Source organism: Hipposideros armiger, unplaced genomic scaffold (assembly GCF_001890085.2).
Source record: "Hipposideros armiger isolate ML-2016 unplaced genomic scaffold, ASM189008v1 scaffold_86, whole genome shotgun sequence".
Taxonomy (NCBI): domain Eukaryota; kingdom Metazoa; phylum Chordata; class Mammalia; order Chiroptera; family Hipposideridae; genus Hipposideros; species Hipposideros armiger.
Window position 1 is genome coordinate 3,176,711 of NW_017731436.1, and position 10,781 is coordinate 3,187,491.

The window sequence follows — 10,781 nt, forward strand, 5'->3', positions numbered from 1 at the left end:
GGAGTACTTCAAAGGTGACTGTAGTGATATTCAGCAATGAGGTATGTAGCACTTTTTCTAGGATGAGTTTGCAAACTTAATTGTCAGACCTCGAAACGTTTGATATTTGAACAATGATAGCAATTATCTATTTCAAAGAACATAGGCTTTGATGGTGCAAAAGTGAACTAAAAGCATTGGGAATTCAGATTTTCTGGTCACTAGGGAATGGATTTTTTTCCATCTGGCACAGTGACAATGAGAAAATTTGTTTAGAAGTCAGCGTCAGAGAGGCATGAAATTTCTGAGCTATGGAGAATCTTAAATTGTAATACAATCTCATACAACTCTCTTATTTTTGTAGCAATGCAAGCAGAAGAGAAGGGAGGTGATTTGTCTGAGGGCACTTAGTTGGTCAAAGACAGAACTAAAACCGAACTTTCAATTATAAAATAAATGGGTTGGCCTACATCTGTGGTTCTCAAACTTTATTGAGCATCAGAATCACCCAGAGGACTTATTGACAATCAGTTGTCTGGTCCCAATCCACAAGTTTCTGGTTCAATAGTTCCAGGTGGGACCTGAGAATGTCCATTTTAATAAGTTTGCAGGTGGTCTGAGGAGCACATTTTGAGAACTAGTGGCCTGGAGATCATCTTAAAGGTCTTTTTCTGCATGAAAAATTCTGCACCTTCTTACTTTGACCTTCTCAGCAAATTAAAGTTTACACTTTTATGACACTTGGAAAGGATGGGGCCAGGAGGCGGTGTGTTGACGGAACCAAGTGAGATCTTCAATGAAAGACACAGTTATTTTAGTACAATTTTAATATTGTATCACATTCAAAGTCACAGATGTTGGAAAAGGAATGAGAGATATTCTACATATCTGGCAAAAAGAAAATGTCGAAGAATCTCACTATACTGAGTGCATTGTGGGCTTCTCAGAAGTGCCTTCCCATGGAAGCTGGTCTGAAAACAAACCCTATTTATTTAAATTGGAGTCAGTGGGCGTTCCCAATGGGAAAAATTGTTGCAAGATCAAAGCACTAAGTGAAAAAGCATGAAACATGAATTTCATATAACTGCTATCTCTAAAGAATTCTTCAGGTGAGAATTCTCTGTTCCATTTCATCGATGTTTTTTCATTGTTAAAATGGCACGAAGCCATGGTTTTAATCCCACCTTTCTCCTTTCTTCCCCTGTAATACAATATGCTTGGTTGTTTTATTGAGTTAAAGGCGGTTCTTTAATCATAACAAAGAAAAATGGGGAAGTCCAAATGTATAGTCATTTTGTGTTCCTATGACAGATTCACAGTTATGCCTGCAGCAGCATTTCTGCAGGAATATATATGGGGTGAGGTTGCTACGTTGGGGTTTTAGATATTAGTTACATTTTGTACTTTATGCAACTTAATTGCTAAATGGATAAACCACTTACTTTTCACACACGGTTTATTTGTTCTAGGCCATGTTTTAACATAAATATTCCCAGAAGTTGGAATTTGTCCTTTAAAAGGTAAAAATTGCATTTAGGATGTAAAATATACTCCCAACATAAAACAATTTATTATTTTACATTTGTTTAATTTAAAAATAACCTCAGGTCTGATTTAAGATGCTTAAAAGGAGGTGACTTTCTTTTTCTGGTAAAGATCTAATGCACTGATAATCTATTTTAGTCTGAATGAAATGTGACCCTTCTGAAATATAAATTTATAGAAAAGAAAGAAAATGAACACCTACTTCTCAGTTGGCTTTCTGTTAACTGTGTAACAAAGTTAGTGTTTTACCTGGTTTTTCATGGCCACAGCAGGGAGGAAGATAGGCGAGGAAGAGTCTTGCAATGAAAAATAGCCTGATTGAGAATTTCAAGACCATCTGGGAAACTTGCCTCAAAATAGCTGGTGGGTGTCCCGGACACTGCGAGCATGGGCAACCTTTGTCCCTATGGAAACACACAGGAGTTCTGTTGCTGGTGCTGAGCTTAACTGCTGAGCTTAATTGGGTCTCCAATTCTTTTTTTCTTAATCTATTTGATTTGTGACATCCAATGGTTGTGTTTTAGAAGGAATCATATTAGAAATTAAAAATGAGGCTCATTGTGGCTGTAATAAAAAAAAAGTCAGATAATAACAAATGTTGATGAGGAAGTAGAGAAACTGGAACCCACATATATTGTTGGTGGAATGCAAAATGGTGCAGCTGCTTTGGAAAACTGCCAGCGCTTCCTTAAATGGGTAAACCTAAAGTGACCATATGATTAGGCAATTCCATTCTTCCAGACTCCACACTAGAGTGTAATCTCCATGAGAGTCCAGGCCTGGGCTCTCTGGTCACTGCTCTGTCTCCAACATCTGGGACAGAGTTTGACACACAGTAAGTGCTCAACATATTTTTAGTTGAAAAAAACCAGTGAGATTTTTTTCTCACTGAAAAAAATCAGTGATTCCCAGAGCATTCAGGGAAGTCATTAAGAAGAGCACAGGCTCTTGAGTTACCCCCATCTTGGTGTGAATCTTGGCCCACCTGTTACTGTGGGAACTTGCTTTAGTTCTCAGCCTCTCTGAGCCTCAGTTTCCTCATCTGTGAAACAGGAGAGTAACAACAGCACGTAACATTTTTGAGTGACAAACACTCAAAAAACTTGTTAAAGAAAATTCATGTAGCAAAACGCTATTAAAATTGACTGCATAGCACTTAGTACCATGTAAATGGGCATCATCTCTATAGATGAATAAGATGTGGTCCCTGGCCTCAAGGTCATAAGGAACTTTTCACTCTAGTAGAGGAGAGATCTGTAAAGGCCAAGGAGGAGGCCTCAGTCAGTGAAAAATACACGAAGGCGAATCTACCACATCAGCCAACCGCATTAGAACCATGGATTCGCCAAACTTTGTTCCCAGTTTTTCATGTCAAGGAGACAATAATTTTGAAATGGATTTCGTTCTTTAAAATATTGTGTGTTATGTGTGAAAATATTAATTCTACTACGTTTCAAGTGGAAAAATTTGGATTATCATGAGAAAATTGTATTTCAGTGCTGGTCAATTTATTTACAGTTTCAAAACAATGAAGATTAGTACATTGGCCATAGAATGTATTCAAAAATACAACTTTATGTTTGTCTTCCCCTTGTCTCTTAAAATGCATTCAATGGGAGTATTTCCCCTGATCCTTCGCTCATAACTTGGGCAGGTCTCATGATTATGGGCTCACGCTTAGATTATTGTAGTTCTGTGAGGTTGTGATCACAGTAGCAGGTTGTGCCTCTCTTGACTTAAAATCCCTCCTACACCTAAGTTCTAGAAAATACCATATATGTGTATATATAATGTATGTATATATAATGTATGTATGTAAAATACTATGTAGAGTGTTTATATTGTATTCATATATACTATATATAGTATTTATATATGCATACTCTATATACATATATATGTAGTGTGCATATCTTTTTATAGTCCTAATGTATAGTGTCCTATAGATAGTTCTGTAGGCCTAATACTGGGCAAAGAAGCCAACTATTAACATTCTGCTTTCAACGTAAATAGTGTAGGTATTTTCACCACTATTCTGTTAAAACTGGCATGTCACTGCTTGCCATCTCTATAGGAGAGTCCCAGAAACAGCTTTTCTGCATAAAGCACGACTAATCCTGTACAAAGCAGACAGAGATCCAATTAAGTAACAATCTGTGTGAGATAAAAGTACACTTAGCCTTTACAGAGTCCCATATGCCTATTTTTACGTTTAATACGATAAAAGAGTACACTAAATAGAAATGTTTTCTCGTGGCACCTCCTACATGTTAAAGTAATCATAACGAGTAAGGACCATTTCTTGTCCAAAACTACAGCCAGAGGTTTTCTTTCTCTACTCCTCTAAGCTTTTATATGAATTCCTTTAACCTTACAACATAATAGATCCTAAGAGCCGTTTTCCCCTTTCCTGTCCTCCATCTACACGTTCTTGCCTCCCTGGATCTATCACCCAGAGCTGTTAATTTGGGTCTCTTAGGTTCCAGCATGGTCCCAGGAAGGGCAGATCTGAATGCTTGCAATGGAAAAAGTGCAGAGAAAACTTTACTTAAGCTGTTTGAAATAGTTAAACATTTCTCAGTTTCCCAAACCCCTGTCCTCACTGCTACTGGGACTCAAGGTGGCGTAGCCTTAGCTCCGCCCATGATCACCTTTTACCAACTGCTCTCAGGACAGCTCTGATGTCAGCTTTGCTTTCTCACATCACATTCATGATCTGTACAGGACTTGCTTATGAAAACCTCAGCTTCTCATTTCCCTATTTTTTTCTATTCCGAATTCACAGTATCTACTTTTCTTAGTATTTCCAAAACAATGTTGTATAATGCATGTACACTGCATCAATTTTTGCTGTCATCTAAATGTCATAGGGAAGTAAATCCACTGTACCAGAAAATGGCATAAGGGAACGTGTGGCTGGGGAAGAAATCGGTTATTTAAAAACTAAAAGCGAATGAACAAAGAAATGCACGCAACAACAACAAAATCCCTTGTTTCACAGATTAGTTTCTTAATATAGGACTTGCTACCTAAAAAGTCATCATTGATTATTGATAAACCTGTTCAGCAGGTTTTGATAATATTTTGTAATCTAAGCATTTTTGCACTCCTTTCCCACTCCAAACCTAAAACCTTAATGAAAATATAAAAATTTGTTCTACAGTTTCCTAGTGAATTGTTAAATGGGCAAAGGTTATAATATCTCCTTATATTATAGTATCCATGCTTGTACTATGTTGTAATGCCTTTGAAATAAGGGCTGGATTTTATTTATTTTTGTATTTCCCCCTGGCTCTTAACTTGTCACATAAATTAACAGGGAAAAATACTTCTCATCACTGCTTTTTTTCCTGGAAGATGATTTACAAAAAATAAGGTCATTGTCAGCGTAGACCTTCCAGAAAGAAATAAAGTTTAGTTTATGCCTATTCGTTATTCATTTCAATAGCATCAGAGATTGGGGAAGAAATAAGAGATATAAAATCAGGATAGTCTCTCTAGATTCCTTTCCAGCTAAACATCACACAAGGACCTTTTGTTTGAATGTTTTAGTTTGCTGCTGCCATTAAAAAAACTCTTAAATCACAACTCCAGACGCAGTTACTGTGAGCAAGTATTCAAGGCTTGCCAACCTTTGCTCTTCTTTAAACCGAAGAGGGTCTTTAAAAAGGAGAGATGGGAGACCCAGAAGGAGGAAAACTCACACACACACACGCACACGCACACGCACACGCACACACGGGCAGCCTCTGGGACTGTCCTGCAGGCTCAGCCGGGGTTTTATGGGCCTTGTTGCTGTGGCTCAGGGCAGGGGACTGCTGACCACCCCACAAGGCAACACCCAGCTCATTATCAAAGAAAACAATACAGGTGAGCTCACACAGACCTTGTAATAAACACAATCATCACAGGGATGCATGGCAATTAAGCACAAATGTTTAGCATTTTATATAATTGCTATAATTATAGTTTTACAACCCCCCCCCAGATTTTTAATATCTTGCTTTGGCATATTTGTAATCAGTCCAGAATGTTCCCTGTGAAACCTACCATTCCTCTCTGACATCATCATCACCAAATCTAACTGCGTTTCCTCTGAGTACTTGGGGTTCCGTTGCCTTCTTTGGCATTCCTCCCATATCCCCCAAGAGGCTGTGAAGTCCGCCCTGTCCTGTGTGCTTGGACCCACACCCTGTCGCCTCCATCCTCCCACACCGTGCTCCCAGTCCCCAGGTGCACGTGAGTGAGCTTGAGGTAGGAGGGCTGTTGGATCCCAGCGGTGGGTGGGAAGAGGGTAACAATGTGAAGAAAGGGAGGCCAAAGCTAAGGGCCAGCCATACTGGAGTAGAAGGATCAATTGCGATTAAGGGCTGGCGCCCCTGAATCCTTGAGTACTGATCAGCTGTGTGGAAGGAGAGGCGTTAAGAAGAAAGGAGAGGGCGCAGCCCAAGCACCGTGTTAACCCCTGGCCTGGCATTTCCATCCACCCGCCTGAAGCCAAAGGCTTCTAACCTGGGTCCCATTCAAGACACACGGGGCATCGGGGCTGCCGACACCCCTACCTAGTGTGGGGTGCGCCTAGTAGGAATCGTCTACATTGATGTGACTTGTAGGGTGTTAATAGCAATAATAAGCTAATATTGTTTGGAGATATATAATTTATGAGATGTTCTCATGTAACTCTAGTAACCCTATGTATTAGGCATTATTTAGCATTCTCTAAAAAATAATTTTTTAGAATTTCAGCTTTCCTGAGGTATAATTGACATATAAAATTGTAAGCTATTTAAAGTGTATATCGTAGTGATTTGATATGTGGTACACTGTGAAAGAACTCCCCCATCTAGTTAATTAACACCTCCGTCACCTCACATATTTATTTTTCTCCCCCTTGGTGAGAACATTTAAGATCTACTATCTTAGCAAATTTCAGTTGTGCCCATTTTTAAATGAGTACATTGAGGCTCAGAGAGGAGACAGCCCACAGCTAGCTGGCGGTCCAGCCAGAACCCGGACTCATGTCAAGAAAGCCGAGCACACTGGACAGTGAACTCAGGGGAGGAATGGGAGAGTGTGGGGGGGTCGACGCTCTGAAGGTGAAGGAGGAGAAAAGGGAAGATGGGAGCCCTGGAAGTCACATTTGTCCCCCCATGCCCATTTTGTTGTCCTGGACTGGGTTTATCTGCCCCTCCGTGTAGTCAGCTCAGAGCTGTGCCGAGAGGCAAATTGGGCCCTTTGAGGGTCTGCTGTTTCACATCAGCAAGGCTTCTTAGCGACAATTTCAAAAGCCTGCAAGAAGCCTATCCTAGTTTTGGAAATCCCTTCTACAGGTTTCATTCTAGCCATATTATCAAATTCCGTTTATAATGAATTTGAAGGGACTGTGAAAATCCTTCCAATGTGCTGACATCTGGCATCAAATGTTGCTTGTATGAGAAACCTTCGGAAGCTTTCTTCTTCTCGGAGTAGCTGAGTTTTGTTGTTTCGTCTTAACGTCACCTATAACATCTCCCGTAGATGATTAAATAGGGAACTGCTTCCCTCCTGTTTTAAAATGGGATAAAAGAAATCTGTTGTGTTTAGGTGACAAGATATGCTTGGCCTACTCTTAGCCGTTAGAGAATTGTTGCTGATCTTACGAACTTTTCCTACTTTTTGTTTCTTACTCTCGCCTTCTGACTTCCATGTTCAGATCATTTTTCTACAAGTGGAGCCAGGTTTACGATATTTATAATGTAGCAAGCAAGTCTCTAAACGACCAAATCAGTGGTTCTCATACTCTTCAATCTTAGGATCTCTTTCTTAAAAATTATCAAGAACTCTAGGGTGCTCTCGTGTGGGTTTATGTGAGGTGTATGTACCCATATGCACCCATAATAGAAATTAAAACTAAGAAAATTGTGAACTAGTTCTTTAGAATTCATTTAAAATAGCAATAATAGTGGTGACTGAAATAACAAACTTTTTAAATTAAAAAATAACTACCCCAAACAGAAAGAATTTACAAGAAGCACGGCATTGTTTTACATTTTTGCAGATGTCTTCAATGTCTGGCTTAATAGAAGACAGCTGAGTTCTCATATCTGTGTCTGCTTTCAGTCTGTCGCACTGTCACACATCATGCAGCCTCTGGAAAACTCCACTGCAGAAGAGACAAATAACATCTTAGTTTTATTATGAAAATAAAGTTGACCTTGTGGAGCACCGGAGAGGGTGTTAGGGACCATGACATGTTCCCAAACCACATTTTGATAATTGCTACACTAAATCATGATCATCAGACTTAAAGGAACCTGGAGGTCTTTGCTCAGAGGCATGGTCATACTTAAACCACCCCAAAATGTTGGTTACCTACAGGTATACTTGTAGATTGTTTTTTCAGGACAATGCTACCCTGCATTCATATATGATTTTTTTTTTTTGCGGGGAGGGGTAACTTCCACCATTTACTTATCATCAGAAGAGCTTAACATTTGGAAATAAACAATACAGTGTAGCGGTCAAGAAAAATGGCTTTACAAGGTGCAGTATACTGTGTGTTATCATGTGAGTTAAAAATGAAAAGTAAGAGATGCTTTGTAGACTCTCTAGGAGAATATATAAAAAATTGGTAATAGTGGTTCTTTTTGGAGTGAGGACCAGGGAGCAGAATGTCTGGAGTAGAAAAGAATGGCTATCACCCACTTTGTTCATGATTTGTTTTCTAACCATGTGCATATATTGGTTTCTCAATTAAAATACATAGTTAATAACAAAAGGAAAAAAAACAACAACAAAATCTTTAGAATCAGAAAGATTTAGCTTAGACCTTTAGTCAGCCACTTATTCCCTACATAACCCTGGCCTAATTACTTGACCTGTTCAATACCCATTTTTTTAACCTGTAAATTGAAGTTACTGATAGTACCTACCTCATAAGATTAGTGTGATTATTAAATGAAAAAATAAAGTAATAGCTTGTTCTTGGCCCATAGAAACACATGGTTTATTTATTTTTCATCATAATTATCATCACTTTATAAATCAAAGGCTTATATTTGAAAGTTAATAATCATCCTTTAATTTTTCTTTTATGAAGTGATTCTGAAATTTTATAAGATGAATGTGGTAATGCCATTATAATCATAATCTCCCACTGAGGCGTTGTTTAAAAGTCTAGATTATGTTATCATTTTTTGACTGCATCTGCTTATCTTTCTGCGTAGCATCATTCATGCCAGCCCTTCCATCATCACACTTCTAGACCTCACATCTGTCCTAGCTCAACCTCAGCCCAGGCCTGGCTCATAGGTTCATGGCTCCTTCACCCTGAGGCAGACTCCCAAGCCCTAGGCCAGCCAGCCTGAGTTGGCCTTTCCCCCTTTTGATGCTTGAGTGTGTGCTTCCTTCTGCCCTGACATTCCTGTATTGGATTTAGAATCATCGATGTTTAGTAAACCTCTTCCTCCTTAATTATTCTGCTCAGCGAGGATACACTTGTAAGTTCTGACTCCTCTGGTTTTGATTCTGTGTGTGTTCCTGTACTGAAAGCATGACTCGCTTCTGGCTTAATGTAATGTGCTTGTGATTACTTCTTATGTGCTTTCCATCCTGCTGTTTGGGTTTCATCCTTGAAGGCCCCTTCACAAGGGTCTGTCTGAGCTTCAGCTGCTACTTCTTGGTGCTTAACAAATCTAAGGACTCCTATCCCAATAACGTGTAGGTTTGTGCAAGCAGCAAACTAGTGGGCTTGAAGAATGATGGAGAACAGAGAAATATTCTCTGATACATGTGAAATCTGTGTTCTCTAGCGGAGATGGGTCTGGTTGAGACACCGTTCTGAGAGGGTGGCCATGTTCTACTTGGGTCTTCTCACATCATCTTCCATCTACTGTGTCTGCCTCTGTGTTCAAATTCCCCCTTTTTATAAGGACATCAGTCATGTTGGAGTAGGGCCTACTCCAATGACATAATTTAAACTTGATTATCTATATAAAGACCATATCTCTAAATAAAGTTACATTCTGAGGTACTGGGGATTAGGACTCCAACATATTTTTAGTTGGGGGACACAATTCTACCCATCTCAGGCAGGACTTCTGGAATTTTACCTACTTAGACTGTGGTCTAGAAGGGGTTGCATGGGTTCCCCGTGATCATGACCTCTTAGCTGCATAGATGCCTTCCCCTTGTAGGGAGGGCCATAGCCAGAGGGGGACCACAGGGGCCCAGGGAGTGTGCCTATTAGTAACGCACTGTATTTCTTGTTTTTCTTTTCTTTCTTTCTTTTTTTTTTTTTTAGTAATGCACTGTGTAATGTAGCATGTATAATTATAAATGGTAGCAAACTCAGCCCCACCCTTTCCCCAGCCTTTAGCATTTGAGAGCAAGCTGGGCCTCTGACCTACTGCCAGCATCTACATCCATTTGCCTGAGGCTCTCTTTTGCCCAAGGAGTCTACTCTGTGTCAGGGACTTGACATTCCCCTGGGAGCAGACCTCAACCGATGACTAAGGATGGTTGGGACAAAAATGTCTCCTTCTCATTGCTTGTGAGAAATAATTCTGAGGAAAGGGTAAATGTGTGAATCAATATCAAAGACTTTCCCTCCTTATTTTAAAATTTCAGTAAAAGATGTTTGTTTAAGGTGAAAAAATTAACACTGACACACACACACATATATATATATATTTTTTTCCTCATTATGTATATGTTTATTATCTGTCTCCTCCATATTAGAAAGTAAGCTCCGAGGAGACAGGAATTTGTGTCTGTTTGGTTGTGTCTGTGGTTGACACTGGGCCTGATGTGTGCATGCGTGAACAGTGGTGTTGGGGACCTGGGTGATAAGAGAGCAGAGAATGGTAGCACTCATGGGGAGCGGGAGGGAGGTTAGGAGGCAAAGTTCAGATTACTTATGATGCTGCATATCAGCATCTTATTTTGTTTTACCGTGATTTGCCTTCCCCCCAATATTATGATTATTTGAGAGTTGTGTATACCTGATTCATGATGTTTATCAGTATTTCACTTTCTAAAATAACTGACCAAGGGAGAAACGTGGATTTTGTCCGACTGGGCCCTTCATAGAAACCACTCTGGCCACATACACACCCCTTAATCAACTCCCTGCTATCTCCTCTTTCAAACATAAGATTATCCAATGACTTAATTCTTTCTCTAGGCACCAATAATTCATAAAGAATCAATCATCATTTTTCTATTAAAGGTGGAAACCCATTATTAAGTCAGTTCTGTGTAACTGATTTATTTGTGTA